Below are 15,275 nucleotides of genomic sequence, written 5' to 3' on the forward strand. Positions count from 1 at the left end.
TCAGCGCTGCACATGAGAGGGGACTGACAGGCGGGACGCCGCACTGGTCATACCCCCCAAACATACAAGTAGGACACAGCTTCAGAGGGCACATAGGCACCCACCACACTTATGGTAAAGGTGACCCGCAGGGTACACCCGACATTTACCTGAGCTGGGGTTCCTTTTTGGTATACCATTAGGAAGGTATACCTTGCAAAGGGTAGTCTGCAGGACACACCTGACAGTGGTGAAGGAACGGTGTGATAAGGAACCATTAATTCATTATAAGGAGGTTGCTGACAGAAGGGCAGCCTGCAAGATAAATCCGAACACTCAATACTATAATAAAGTGAATGATTAGAAACCATCATTAGATTGATCATTGTCGCAAACCTACATCCATACACAAACAGATTAACATATCTATATACCTATAGCTATATCCCATCCCTGCAACACCTTCTTTCCCCTCTCTCAATTTCCACTAATGAGCGCGCTGACCACTCCATGTTACAACCCTGATGGGGACAAGTTCATGTAAACCTTCTTACAAAGTGTACATAAACAAAACGGGATGCGGTAACACCATACCAACCCAAACAAACATTGCAGGGATAAAGTATTCACATAAACCAAATCTTAAATATCCACACAGTATACACTATAGCATCATCTAACGTGAGTTTCAAAGCTATTAACGTATTCAGGGATCTATTCATGAAGCAGTGAAAAGAGTGGAGAAGTGAGCCAGTGGAGAAGTTGCCAATGGCAACCAATCAGTGTTGAGGTACTATTTATAAAGTGCATTCTATAAATCAGAATAAGTTTATTGACCAGGTATACTTCTGCACACCCGGAATTTGTCTTCGGTCAACTGCACACCACAGAAATTTACACAAAATCACCACATACATTCTTTAAAATACAGTCAAGTACATAAAAACAATAACGGCTATAATAAAATACCCATACTTAAAAAAAGGACAAATGCATAATTCAGCAATTATTTAACAAGCGGACTGCCTGCGGAAAAAAACTATTTTTGTGTCTGGCAGTTTTTACTGGGAACGCTCTATAGAGCCTACCTGATGGGAGCAACTGAAACAAAGACCAACCAGGAAGTGCTTGGTCCTTTACAATATTGCTGGCTCATTTCTTCACCATCAATCAGTACAGCTTCTGAACGGATGGTAGACCCACCTCAATGAACCTTTCTGCAGTTCTCACAATTTTTTTGAGCCTAAACCCGTCACATTCAGTCGATAACCCGAACCAGACCAGACCATAACTGACAAAAATAACACAGACTCGATTATGGTCAAGTAAAAAAGGATCACCAACTCATAAGGGAGGTTACATTTTTTCAGATGCCGTAAATAGAAGAAGAGAGCTGAACTTTTTTGACAATAGCGTCAATGTTGGGCCCCCACTTTAGGTCACATGAGATTTTTTTACCCCAAGAACCTAAAGGAGCTCACCACAGACACAATATTGCCAGCTATTGTAAGTGGGTGCACAGGGGCTAAACCCCTCCTAAAATCCACAACCATCTCCACATTTTTAAGTGTGTTAAGCTCTGGATTGTTCCTGCAGCACAACAGGGCCAACTGGTCCACCTTTCTCATATAAGCTGACTCATCCCCATCCTTAATTAAGCCAATAACAGTGGTGTCATCCGCAAATTTAAAAAATTTCACGGATGGCTCACCAGCGGCACAGTCATTAGTATATAGTGAAAATAGCATAGGGGATAGGACGCACCCCTGGGGAGCACCAGTACTGGTTGTACGTACACTCTAAGTGACTTCCTCTGCTCTCACATACTGTTTCCTGTCCGTCAAGAAATCAACAATCCGTTTACAGGAGGATAAAGGATCTCCACATTTTAACAACTTGGAGAACAATAGCCCTGGAACAATCGTGTTGTGCTGAACTGAAATCAACGAATAGGATCCTCACATAGGTAGCGGGCAAGTCAACATATTTCAAGAAGTAATGAAGCCCTATGTTGACCGCATCAAATTTATATGTAGCAGCTGATTGGTTGCCATTGGCATCGTCTCCACTGGCTCACTTCTTCACATTTTCACTTCTTCACATTTTTATTGCTTCAAGAATAGTTAAAAAAAAAAAAAAAAGTTGCAATATCTGCTATTGTTTGGAGGAAAACACATTTATAGTACCTAAAATATGTTTGCGCATTGGGGGGCAGTTGAAAATACAGTACTTGTACGTTCTCACATAATTGAGAGTACCGACATTTTAAAATGAATTGGTATCAGTAAATTCTAAGAAATGCGGTTACACGTAATATTCTTAGAAGATGGAGCATACTAGTTTATTTACCTTTTATAGCTTTATATAAAAATTAAATTTTCTCATTTCAGGTTTTACATTGATGGTTCATCTACAGCACCTTCGTCTGATGTACATGGCAAATTGCTATGAGAAATATCTGCACATAAATGTTCTAGCTACATTATTCATTCAGCTGTGAAGGCGAATTGAAGCTACTGTAAGACACACGGAACCAGTCCCTATCTCAATTTACTCTACAATGTACACTATTATATTCCCCCTCCAGGTCCACTGAGATGGTAAAGTATGAACAAGTCGGTATCAGTGAAAAAAATCATGAAAAACTCATGTCGACTTTTTGACCTGTCAACATTTTAAAAGTCAGTGTTTTGACCTAGTCTGTATTTTAAATGTCGGTATTTTGACCATGTCGGGATGTTGACCTCGGTCAATGGTTATCGGTATTTTGACCGTCGGGTTCTTGATTGTAGGTACATTGACCGCATTCCAGTCTACTGTGCAGTATGAACATCGCCTGTGGTGAGTAGGAAAGCTCCCAGGCTCTTGAGATTATTTTGACTAAGGACTTCTCTGCTCACCACACTGACGTGCTGACTAAGGGGTCTATTCATGAAGCAGTGAAAAGAGTGGGGAAGTGAGCCTATGGAGAAGTTACCCATGGCAACCAATCAGCTGCTCTGTACAATTGTATAGTATGCAAATAATAATTGTTACTTCAATGCTGATTGGTTGCCATGGGGCAACCTCTCCACTGGCTGACGTCTCCTCTCTTTTCACTGCTTCATGAATAGACCCCTGAGAGCTCTGTGCGGCTGACAGGCAGCCAATCTAATTCACTGCTAGGCTACCTGTCACACGTTATCCGCTGCTGGGCCCTGGCCGCCCGGCAGCTGTTGGGTTTTTCCACCATTTTGCCGTTTTAGGAAAATTTAAACTGAGTAATGCTTCACCATGACTTCTGTATATGTAATCTAATTAATAATAGAAAATAATACTATAATAACAATAATAATAATAATAATAATAAAAGAAGATGATAGTTATGGCCACATCTACTATTTGGGTTGGTAGCATTGTAAAACAGCAATGATGTAATGGGGGGTATTCAATTGTTTGAAACGTCAGTTGGTTGTTTGTTTTCTCCTATCTAATAGGCAGGAAAAAACAGACTCCCAACTGACTTTTCAAACAACTGAATCCCCCCAAATGTTTCTATGTTGTATTCCTTGTAACAAATCACGACAGATGAAAACTAAAGCTACATTTATATACAGTTACTGGCGTTGTGAACGCTGCCTATAAATTGCCCCAGCACTCGCCTGTTATTGCTTAGCATATAACAATACAAAATGTACCCTTTAAAAGAAAACTGATTCTACAATTATATAAAGTAAATTTTTCCATAATAGGGGAAGTCCGTTCTTCTCTACAAATCACCGCCACACAAGAGCAGTACTGGGGGTGAGATTAGAACAGTAGGATGAAATGCAATGACCCAGCGTCATTACTGCAGATCAGGCTATAGGCTCAGCGTTTGTGACTTACCTCTATATGCACCATGTAGTGCTTCCTATTCCATTGCTTTAAATTTACCATACAGATGGGTCCATGTTTATCTTGACCTTTAATAGAGTTAACTGAGACTGGGCAGTCTTACTTAATCCCCTGCTGTAAGTACTTAAATCCCTGCTGTATTGTTCTCTATATTGTATTGCAGCTGAGAACAATAGATGAAGGGTTTATGCTAATAAACCACGTTGTGCCTAGGCGCAGCAAACTAGTCAAGATAACCGTGGACCCATCTGTATGTCACTTCTAATGTGAAGAACTAATATTTTAAGATCTTTGTATCCTCTCCACATCAATCTTATGGCCTCTCTCCAAAAACATAAACCACCTCACCTACATTATTTTAATTATTATTATTTATAGTATTATCATATCCTAGATAAAGGGACTAGGGCACCTCAGTCTGTCTGCTCCTGCCCCATTGCACCTCCCCACTGTCCTGCCCTACACCACACTCTGCCTGCTGCCCTGCTTCATCCTGCTTCTGCTCTGTCCCGTCCTGCCCCCTCTCTGTCTGCTTTGTACCGCTCCACCCTTGCTGTGTCCGGCTGCGCTCCCACTCTGTCCAGTCCTGCCCCCTTTCTGCCTGCTTTGTACCGCTCCACCCTTGCAGTGTCCAGCTGCGCTCCCACTCTGTCCGGTCCCATCCCCTCTCTGTCTGCTTTGTACCGCTTCACCCTTGCTGTGTCCGGCTACGCTCCCACTCTGTCCCGTCCCGCCCCCTCTCTGCCTGCTTTGTACCGCTCCATCCTTGCTGTTTCCGGTTGTGCTCCCAATGTCCAGCCCTGCCTCCTCTCTGCCTGCTTTGTACCGCTCCATCCTTGCTGTTTCCGGCTGCGCTCCCAATGTCCAGCCCTGCCTCCTCTCTGCATGTTTTCTACCGCTCCACCCTTGCTGTGTCCGGCTGCGCTCCCATTCTGTCGAGTCCTGCCTCCTCTCTGCCTGCTTTGTACCGCTCCATCCTTGCTGTGTCCGGCTCCGGTCCCACTCTGTCCAGTCCCGCCCCCTCTCTGTCTGCTTTGTACCGCTCCACCTTTGCTGTGTCCGGCTCCGCTCCCACTCTGTCCAGTCCCGCCCCCTCTCTGCCTGCTTTGTACCGCTCCAACCTTGCTGTGACCGGCTCTGCTCCAACTCTGCCAGTCCTGCCCCCTCCCTCTCCACTTTTCTGTCCAGGAACAATATGTAATAAATGCCTTTATTTTTTTTATAAATTAGTTAAAATGACTTAACCAGGACTCATTTCTGTTAATGCCGTCTGACCACAGTGTTACCCGAACAGGGTGTACTGCCTCTATGCTTGGTGAAAAGCTCCCACATTGCGGATTATCACTAGCAATAACAGCTAGAAATAACATAATAAATATATAGGGCAAAGTGAGAATGAGCCTTTGCCCAGTGAAAACACCTGTTTCCACCAGCTACATGGCTGTGTGCCCTTTCCCAGAGCCAGTGCTGTAAACCTAAAACCACATTTTAAGGATGGGACCCAGGTCAACATTGGCTAGCCAGACACTGGTCTCATTTGTATGATCCCTCCACGCAATGCATAGGGGCTGGCTCATTCTGCTGCGAGAGCCACCACAAAGGGTTCTGGGGGCTTTACAGTATATGTCATCAGATGCTTATTTCTGCTGTGTGAGTAGAAACCAGTTACCATGATATGAGCTCAGTGTGAGCTGCTGGCCGCAGGTTGCGGCTATTTGAACCGGCCCCTTGAGCGAGTTCGATTATGTTAAAGAACTTGTCTTCAGGAAACCACCTGAGGCAGTGCAGCACTCAAGTTGCAGCTCCACGCTGTAAATGTGTCAACACCTGCTCAACTAGTTTTAGATAAGTTAAGCTGGAAAAGGAGACTGGAGCATGACGTGGAAATGTGAGATAGATCCAGGAAGATCATTTTAATTGACAAAAATCCATCCAAGCCAATTTAATGTGCTTCTAGTGGAGTCATCCTTCCATAGACTTATATGCTTCCTGCATGCAACGTTGCACAGCTATAGTTACGTACAGAAGGTGTTAAAATATGTTTTGTTCTTTTATATTACTGCCTAGTGACAACAGCAAATAATTACATGTGTTAGTTATATATCAGCTAGATGATGCCTAAAAATGTTTCAGGTTAGCGGTCCATGAAGCTCAATAAAACACCACGTGACCAAGTGCTATCCACAATCTTATCTTTATACATTAACCTCCAGAGTCACTGTGCGCTGAAAATACAATATTGTCATTTTAGTGTTTGGATTGTGCACTGAAGTGTAAAGATTACAAATACTTATTTGTAATTGAATCCTCTGTGCAAATTAGTAATGATGCATAATGCTCACAGACTGTCATTAACATTTCAGTGTTTGCTGTACTCCATTCTCAGTAACACAAATTAATTGATAAAGCTCAGAATTATACAATTTATTCCACACAGTATAGGGAGAACAGGCAAAGGCTTGGGAACAGTTCACATGATTTTCAAGCAACTTACAAATAACTGCAAGAGTTGTATAAGGCCAAGGACTACATTTACCAAGCGGCGCTTATCAAATCCACCATCTCTTTGGCAGTTTCGTTTGCTGGATTTAAAGGGGCAATAGTATTTAAAAAAAAGTAGGTAGGGTTTGTATTTAATATTACTGCCCATTTAAATCCAGCAGCCGCAACCGCCAAAAAGCAGCATCTTTGAAAAGTGCCATTTTGTAGGTTTAGTCCCAAGTCAGTCAAACTGGCAGTCCATTGGACAATAGTGGCCCTCCAATCAGGGACGTGCAGTCAGGGGAGGCAGTGCCTCCCCTGTAATTAATGATTAAAATAATAATAAGTATCTCTACTATATTAAATTCATAACTTTTGCCATTAAAAGGGGTTTGGGAGGCACCGACAGTGGTGCCTCCCGTTGTCAATGGGAACGGGGGAAGTAGCGGGGGGTGGGGCCATGCCGCGGGCTGTAAAAGCCCATTGAAAATCTATTTTAAAGCGGCACCTACTAAAGTGCCGCCTTGATACAGGGACATGCTTTCAACCCATGAAAGCACACCCCTGTAAGTGAGGCCAGATGTGACTGGCCAGCGGATCCGTCACTGGATCCGCTGCCATCACTGTGGGTGCGGGTGAATGCGGCGGGGACGCGGTGGAGATGCATGCGGCGGGACGTGGCGGAGGTGGGGGCGTCAGTGGCGGTGATAGCATTAGTGGCAGGCAGGGATCCGAGATTCCTGCCTGCCATTCTGCAGAGTTTGGCCGCGGAGTGGTACCAATTTCAAAAATGGCGCCTCAGCGTCATTTTTTAAATTCAAGTTGGCCGCCGTGAGCCATTCACGGCTCGCCGCATCATCGCTCCGCCCCTTCTGGCTGACTTATATAAGTCAGCGCGATGCAGCGGCTGTCAGTCCAATGGAGGAGGAGGAGCAGTGAAGAGCTCCTGAAGACTGAAGAGCCAATAGAAGTCCTGGATGGGCGGCGGCCATGAAAAATAGCTTAAAGGCTGCCGCCCACCAAGTGAAGACACCGGAGGAAGACGCCGGAAGCCCTGGGAAGGCAGCGGCCATGAAAAAAAGTTTAAAGGCCGCCGCCTCCAAGGTGAAGACGCCGGAAGCCCTGGAAAGGTGGTGGCCATGAAAAAGAGCTTAAAGGCCGCCGCCCCCCAGGTGAAGACACTGTATAATAAAACTTTTTTTAAAAACGACTACTGGTGCCAGCGGGCCCTTTATGTCCGGGCATGCTGGTACTTATGGTTATCTAAGTGCCAGCATACTGGAACAGGCTTGTTGGGACCTGTAGGCCACCTGTTTAGAACAATATTAACATACAATGAACCCCGCACCCACCGCCACCAGGGGTGTGGGGCATACCAGTGCTGGTTGTTGCTCGGGAGGGGGGACCCCATTTTACTTTTGGGGGGCCCCACTTTCCGAGGAATTCTCGCCCTGGGCTGACTGGTTTGGGGGGTGTTTAATGTTATGGCAGGGGAACCCCACACTGAGTGTCTCCCATACTATGGCATTATTCCCCCTGGCTGGTTCAGCCTAGTGCTGGTTTTAGTGATGTACGGGGGACTACACTGTTTTTTTTTTATTTCCCAGGGGGGAAGGGGGGGAGTGTCGATTGGTTAGCAGCCAATGCCTCCCCAGCCACTAACCTCACCACATGCCACTGCCTCCAATTAACTTCTGTACCCCTCACCCCATCATAGATCTTTCACTGCCTCTATTTGGGATGTAGTTATGTGACTGATGGTCAAGAGGCCGACAGTCACATAACCTCCCCCTGCATCCTGAACAATTAAAATACAATAGTCAGCATGTCGACTAGAAGGGACTATTCACACCATAGAGTGGGAACAGAAGCTGTGGCGAGAGCAGCTCGTCACCGAAACGGCAGCGCGGTGAGCGCAGCAAGCCCGCAAGGGGCTTCGTTGTGCTCACTCCCCCTCGCCGGCATTCTGCGGGCCGCTATCCTGGCATCGGGATGCTGACCGCCGAGATCCCAGTCACCAGTAACACGGCCCCAACCCCTCTATTTAAATGTTGAACATACAACTTGCTACATGTAATGGGCAGCGAGCTGTACTCTTGCTGTAAATGCGCAAAATGACCCCCTTCTCGTCACTGACCCTCTGCCCTCTTGACTGATGCCATCCTTCATCACACAAAATACAAACAACACAGAGAAAATAAACACAGAACAAACCAAACACCACTTACACACCTCACACAGACATATAAGACATACTAACAATTATTTCCTAAACACAAAAATTTTACAGTTTACATAATAGCCAACACGCCGTATGTAATGAAACTCGCAGTTTGACTGGCAAGTTTGAAAGGCTCTGGCAGCAACAAACCTGCTTGAGGTCGCCAGCGGGTTGCATCGTTACCATGTGACTCACAGGCTATTTATTACATCCGGTGAGTTTCTAAGCATTTTCGCAGCAAACTCACAGCGACCCTAGGCGTGTATAATCTCGCCCCAAGCTCTCATCACATTTACCCCACAACATGTACAAAGATTCCCTGAAAGAGAACCAGTCACTGTTCAATTAACAAGGAATCCAAGTCCGTATGATTTACTCAACGGGCTGCACATATGCATTCATTTATTCTAAACTGGGTAGGATATATAGCTATGCATGGAACTTCACAGCGACTCACAAAATTAGTCTGTGGCTTTGGATTAATAAAAAGCACCCACACAGTATTGCACACTTCCCAAATGTCCCGTTTTCAGTGGGACAGTTGGGAATGAGGTCAGCTGGGAAAAGCAATGAGTGTGTGTTTGAAGGAAAACGTTGGTGACTAAAGTTTTTGGGTCAGAGGGGTACATTTACTAAGCAGTGATAAGAGTGGAGAAGTGAGCCAGCGGAAAAGTGCCCATGGCAACCAATCAGCACTGAAGTAACATCTATAATTTGCATACTATAAAATTATACACAGCTGCTGATTGGTTGATGGGGAAACTTCTTCACTGGCTCACTTCTCCGCTCTTATCACTGCTTAGTAAATGTACCCCAAAGTTCCTTTTCTCCTGTTTTAAATATTTAGAAAAATTAATTTGTACAGTAGATTTACGTTCATAAACAGTGTAAAATAGTGGCCAACGTGAATAAATGACCATTAGCCCTTACAGGTTAATACAAATCTTGTGACGCATATTTAACTATGCTAAATATTCTACAGTTATTCTTAGGCTATACTGATTGTTAGGGAAGAAGGAGGGGCAAGAAGGAGGGATAGAAGTATATTTTCTCTCCCTTCCCTATCCCTACTCCCCTCATTCTGTTGGTCACCACACTCGTGACTGCAGGAAGGAGAACAAGTGTCACTTGCACTCTTTATGAAGTGCCTGGAAAGCTGACGTGGACATAGGCAAGGTAAGGGCCAGTGATACACTTGTTTCTACCACCTCGATAATGAGGCTGCCAGAGACAAGGTTCTTGCACCATGGTAGGACTCGTGCCAGTGATATACACAACAAGAAGAAGAAGATTTCTGGCAGTCAGTATACAAACTTAACTCTGATATACAATGAATAGCCCTTTGTGGTGTTTAGTTAATAAAACACATCTCTCACTTGTGATTATTTTATAGGTAAGGCTTCTTGTTTTTTTTGTCGAGAATACTGTAAAGTGTAAATACCATTCTGGTGGTTTGTATACAGCAACATTGCTTTCTGGTGGTTAGTGTGCAAAACAGATCCCTTTCTTGCATTCCTACAGTGAAGAACCCTCTCTTGTAGACAGTAGAGAGTGAGGATCCCATCTCTGGTGACTAGTACGCAGTGAAGACCCCTCTCTGGCAAACAGTACAGAGTGAGGATATCATCTCTTGTGACTAGTACACAGTGAAGACCCCTCTCTGGCAGACAGTACAGAGTGAAGATCCCATCTCTGGTGACTAGTACACAGTGAAGACCCCTCTCTGGTAGACAGTACTGATTGAGGATCCCATCTCTGGTGACTAGTATACAGTGAAGACCCCTCTCTGGTAGACAGTACAGAGTGAAGATCCCATCTCTGGTGACTAGTACACAGTGAAGACCCCTCTCTGGTAGACAGTACAGAGTGAAGATCCCATCTCTGGTGACTAGTACACAGTGAAGACCCCTCTCTGGTAGACAGTACAGAGTGAAGATCCCATCTCTGGTGACTAGTACACAGTGAAGACCCCTCCCTGGCAGACAGTACAGAGTGAGGATCCCATCTCTGATGACTAGTACCCAGTGAAGAACCCTCTCTGGTAGACAGTACAGAGTGAAGATCCCATCTCTGGTGACTTGTACAGAGTGAAGACCCCGCTCTGGCAGACAGTACAGAGTGAGGATTACATCTCTGGTGACTAGTACACAGTGAAGACCCCTCTCTGGTAGACAGTACTGATTGAGGATCCCATCTTTGATGACTAGTACATAGTGAAGACCCCTCTCTGGTAGACAGTACAGAGTGAGGATCCCATCTCTGGCGACTAGTACACAGTGAAGACTCCTCTCTAGTAGACAGTACAGAGAGAGAATCCCATAGTGGTGACTAGTATACTGTGAACGCTCCTCTCTTGTTCTTAACAGACACTTAGTAGACCTCCTGGAACGTCCAGTAGATGACAGGCACATATCAACGAAAAATGGGACTAGCTTTTTTTTTTTTTTAGTACAGATTACTGAATAACTTGCCACATACAATATTTAAAAATCTATTTACTAAAAAAATTATATTAACAGGTGGAATGTAAATGGAAGATAAAGCACAAAAGAAGTCAGAAAAATTAAATAAGATTACCGAAAAGTGAAGAACGAAGGGAACTTGTGCTTTCTGAGGTATGTTAAGCGTTTACAAGAGATTATGCTGGAATACAATGGTATTAAAAGAAGAAATGAATTTACACACTGTGTGCCACTGACTGGAGCAGAAAAAGCAAAGTAAAACTGGCAGCATTAAACAAAACCATTTGAAAAACACATTTTTGGCATTCGTTGCCTGAAAAAGAAAACATGATTATGTTCTAGAGCATTTCCTTTCCTTCCAAATTCCAATCTAACAGTTTAAAGAAATAAACAAGGAATAATACCACAAACCCAATGAATGAAGACACTTGAATGCAATGTATAGACAAAGCTTTAAAGGTCCAGTCATGCCCAATTGTAGACCACAACAAATATAAACACTGCAAAAAAAATTGATGAAATACTAAAGGCATGAAGTAGACAAACAAAAAGGAAGTAGAATCAAATCAAATCAAATCACAAAGGATAAATAGATAAATTCCTCCAGAATCATAATTCAGTGATGGAAGTCTACATGCTTTGTTGTGAATAAATTTACAATTGTAATAAATATACACATGTGCATGGAATACTTTATACAGTGTACAGAACAGGGGGTTGGGCAGTTAGTCAGACATGAGCCAACAAGAACACAGTCAGGGATAAAACCTTCCAAGGACGAAACTTTAAAAACAGAGGAAAGTTGGCAGCTGCATGTTCTAAAGACTCATCGGGCTCTAGGTTGTTACCGTTAGAGATATATAAACGGAGGAAATAAGATACAATGGGGCAGATGTATTAACCTGGAGAAGGCATAAGGAAGTGATAAACCAGTGATATGTGCAAGGTGATAAAGGCACCAGCCAATCAGCTCCAATATGTAAATTAACAATTAGGATCTGATTGGCTGGTGCCTTTATCACCTTGCACATATCACTGGTTTATCATTTCCCTATGCCTTCTTCAGGTTAATACATCTGCCCCTGTGTCACTCTCTAATTAAGAAGCTTGATTTGTAAACCAATTTCCAACGTAGAGGTAGCAAATGATATCATTATGTAACAGTGGTGACAAGTTCAAGTCTAGGAAAATATATTGCATTATAATAATATATGTGACACAACAGAAGTTCCACGTTACTGTTTATGAAGTGTCTCTTTACTACATTAATTTTTATTGGATTAAAAATATATTGGTAAAGAGCATTAAAACAGAAAACAATACAGGAAACAGCATAACGCCATCTAAAGCAGTTTCCTGTGATTTCTTCTCTTCCTCTATTCCGTAAAGCACAATACTGTACCTTCAATTACAAATACCAAAGCAGAGACAGTAAGTTTACCCACACCCCCCACCACCACCCCCTTCATTGTCTTTTTCATAACGTACTGTCTGTGCTTTGGCTTTTGACATTGCTGTTATGTGTTTTATCAGAAAGTTGACTCGAAAGGGGCGGTGTATCCTCCATATTGTGCCTTTCTAGGGAGAATTGTCCCAATTTTACGTGTTTAAATGTTGGGGGATATGCTCAAAAGGAATACAGCCAATCTCATACCATATCCTACACACGGCACTCACACTATTTCATGCTGATTCATATTCATTAACATACAGCCTGTCGCTTCACTCATATCTAATGAGCCTTATCCAGTGACCTCACTGCTTCCTAGAGAACTGAAGATTGGTTTTTGTATAGGTGGGGTATGACATGATGACAATCAGAATGGCGACATTCATTAATGTCAGCACCATAGTGTTGACATACTGTAGTCTGAATTTTGAAATTCAGGATGTCAACATGTCAACATTTAGCACCTCAACTTTTACAGTGCTGACACTGACATATTGTTGACCTGTTCATTAGTTCAACATTATATAGCATACTCCTAACCCTAATTGCAGCCTAACCCTAACCCTAATTGCAGCCTATCCCTAGCCCTAATTGCAGCCTATCCCTAACTGCATTCTTACCCTAATTGCAGCATAACCATAATTGCACCCTAACCCTAACTTCAGCCTAACTCTAATTGCACTCTAACCCTAAATGTAGCCTAATCCTAATGTCATAATGTAGACATTATACACATGTCAACATCCCGTATAGGCAATGACTCCACTTTCATTTAATAAATTGCTATCTGAAGGAACTAAGTTGAATAAAGATATGATACATACTGTACTAGCCATATATATGTTCTGCATTCAATATTGAATGGTTCTTCAATATCACTGTGCAAACACCGAGTTATCCCACTCCTAGAGCCAATGGCTTTGGGGAGTAATATGTTTAATTAAAACTTGGTTTTCTAGCAAAGGAAATAATTAGCCTCATAATCTGCGAGTTGACCTGAATCAATAGGCTCAAGTTCCTCATTGATTGTAATTTGAATTGTCGTAGAAACTGGCTTCTGAGTATACAAGCAGTACACTGTAGAACCTCCGACATCCACTTGCACACAGATGTTGAGTATTCTTCGTGAAGCAGGTGGAAATAATGGCTGCAGTCCTAGGAGCATTGTTTTATTCAGAAGAAGGTCTGATAAAAATACATGGCTATGAATTCATGCTGTCAAGACAGAATGGTAGAAGAAATGTAGATATCGTAGAAATTGTTATAATGTATGGACAGAAATACCTAGTTCCAAGAGCAGGTGGACTATTCAGGAGAACAATGTAATGTACTACACAACTTCTCTATTGAAGGTATACGAGATGTCTGCAATTAACTTTCAACAGAAATAATAAGGATTTACTGTAGCCAATCACCTCCCCCAAGGCTATCCAATTAGCCCCAATGCCAACACTAATTGGGGATTTTGTTTCGCCATCCTCAGGCATGCAAAACCACTTTTTACGGATCCTGTGGGGTAAATGTAACGGTGTGAAAATCGAAGGTGCGGGAATTGTGTGAGAATGCCAGTATTTTTAAAGTGGCAATAATTTATGAGGCAAAACCAGGTTGATTTTGCTTTGTAAATGATTGCCGCTTTAAAAATACAGGCCTTCTTGCACAGACTCCCGCACTTCCAGCTTCTCTCACACTATTAAATTTACCCTTACAGTATGTGTTTTCGCATGGAACTTGAACATTTTTTTGGTTGAAAAAATGGGTGGCTAATTGAATATCCTGAAAAAAAAATGTCAAAATAAAAAAGCTGGTTACTACCTGTCACTTGTTAATCCAGACTCATGGAGCAGAGAGCTTTAAAAATGTACTTACCTGTCTATTTACAAGACAGGCAGCCATTTTTGTGGGCTGGTCTAAATTCATAGCAATTAAGCCTTTCAATTAGAAACTGTCAGCATAACTTAAAAGAGTTATTAAAATGATGCCCCCACCCCACAGTTATTTAAATGTCACTAATTCCAAATTAAGATGTGGTGGGGCCGTGACAATCGTGTGACCACTATACCATTAGATATTGTGTTGACTTACTGTTTAAAATTGAATCAATCATCATATGCATGGTAACTACTAAAATACCACAACTACAAATATAGACAAAGTACAAAAGTAGCCAAGGTATATCAAAGCACAGGAATAAATATTGTAGGCCTTCCACATGATAATATTATTGCTTGGTTCCCCAGCCTTTTCTGCCACATAAACATGTTCAGACAGTAGGAGCTTTGCTGCACAAATGTATTTTTGCACTAGAGTTGTGTTGTTTTTAGAAGATTGCTATGTCTACCCAGAATCCTTCATTTCCCCATGGGATGCAACCGATTCTCTGTGTCCTGAGAAATTACCAGTTTCATGGCATCACATCAAAACTAGCAAGTGCATAAAGTGCTGATGTTGGAAGGGTTTAAATAAAAACAAAATATATATATTTTAATAAACGACTACCTACAATAAAAAATAAATTATCATAATGTATGAATAAAGTACAAGGTCCTTCTGTGGGCCTCCAGCTCGGAAATACTTTCCTCCAATTCACTACTGCCACAACAGCCAGTAAGGAAGAAGTTCTGCATGTCTCCTCTACAGACTACTAGTACTTTATCAAAGTGTCGGGACTTGTCAAATAATAATCAATTCTTCCTATCACATCCCATAGGGAAAAACATGCCAAGGGAGCATATAACGACAAGTGATTGTTGCCATATAAACGAATATTATGAAGCGAAACTTGCGTCAGTAATACCATTTCATC

At 42.6% G+C, this 15,275-nt stretch overlaps 1 protein-coding gene and 1 long non-coding RNA gene across 3 annotated transcripts in view; one reads left to right on the top strand and one right to left on the bottom strand.

Moving 5' to 3' along the window:
- Nucleotides 1–2,917, top strand: part of LOC134910490 (uncharacterized) — a 212,645-nt gene extending 209,728 nt beyond the window's left edge. The window contains exon 4 of the long non-coding RNA XR_010176213.1: nt 2,370–2,917. This is a non-coding gene — a long non-coding RNA (uncharacterized LOC134910490). The remainder of the gene's footprint in view (nt 1–2,369) is intronic.
- The window catches only part of PLCB1 (phospholipase C beta 1), a 1,298,702-nt gene that overhangs the window by 1,076,280 nt on the left and 207,147 nt on the right, over nt 1–15,275 (bottom strand). The window lies entirely within an intron of this gene.

The sequence above is a fragment of the Pseudophryne corroboree genome, chromosome 4, assembly GCF_028390025.1.
Source record: "Pseudophryne corroboree isolate aPseCor3 chromosome 4, aPseCor3.hap2, whole genome shotgun sequence".
Taxonomy (NCBI): Eukaryota; Metazoa; Chordata; class Amphibia; order Anura; family Myobatrachidae; genus Pseudophryne; species Pseudophryne corroboree.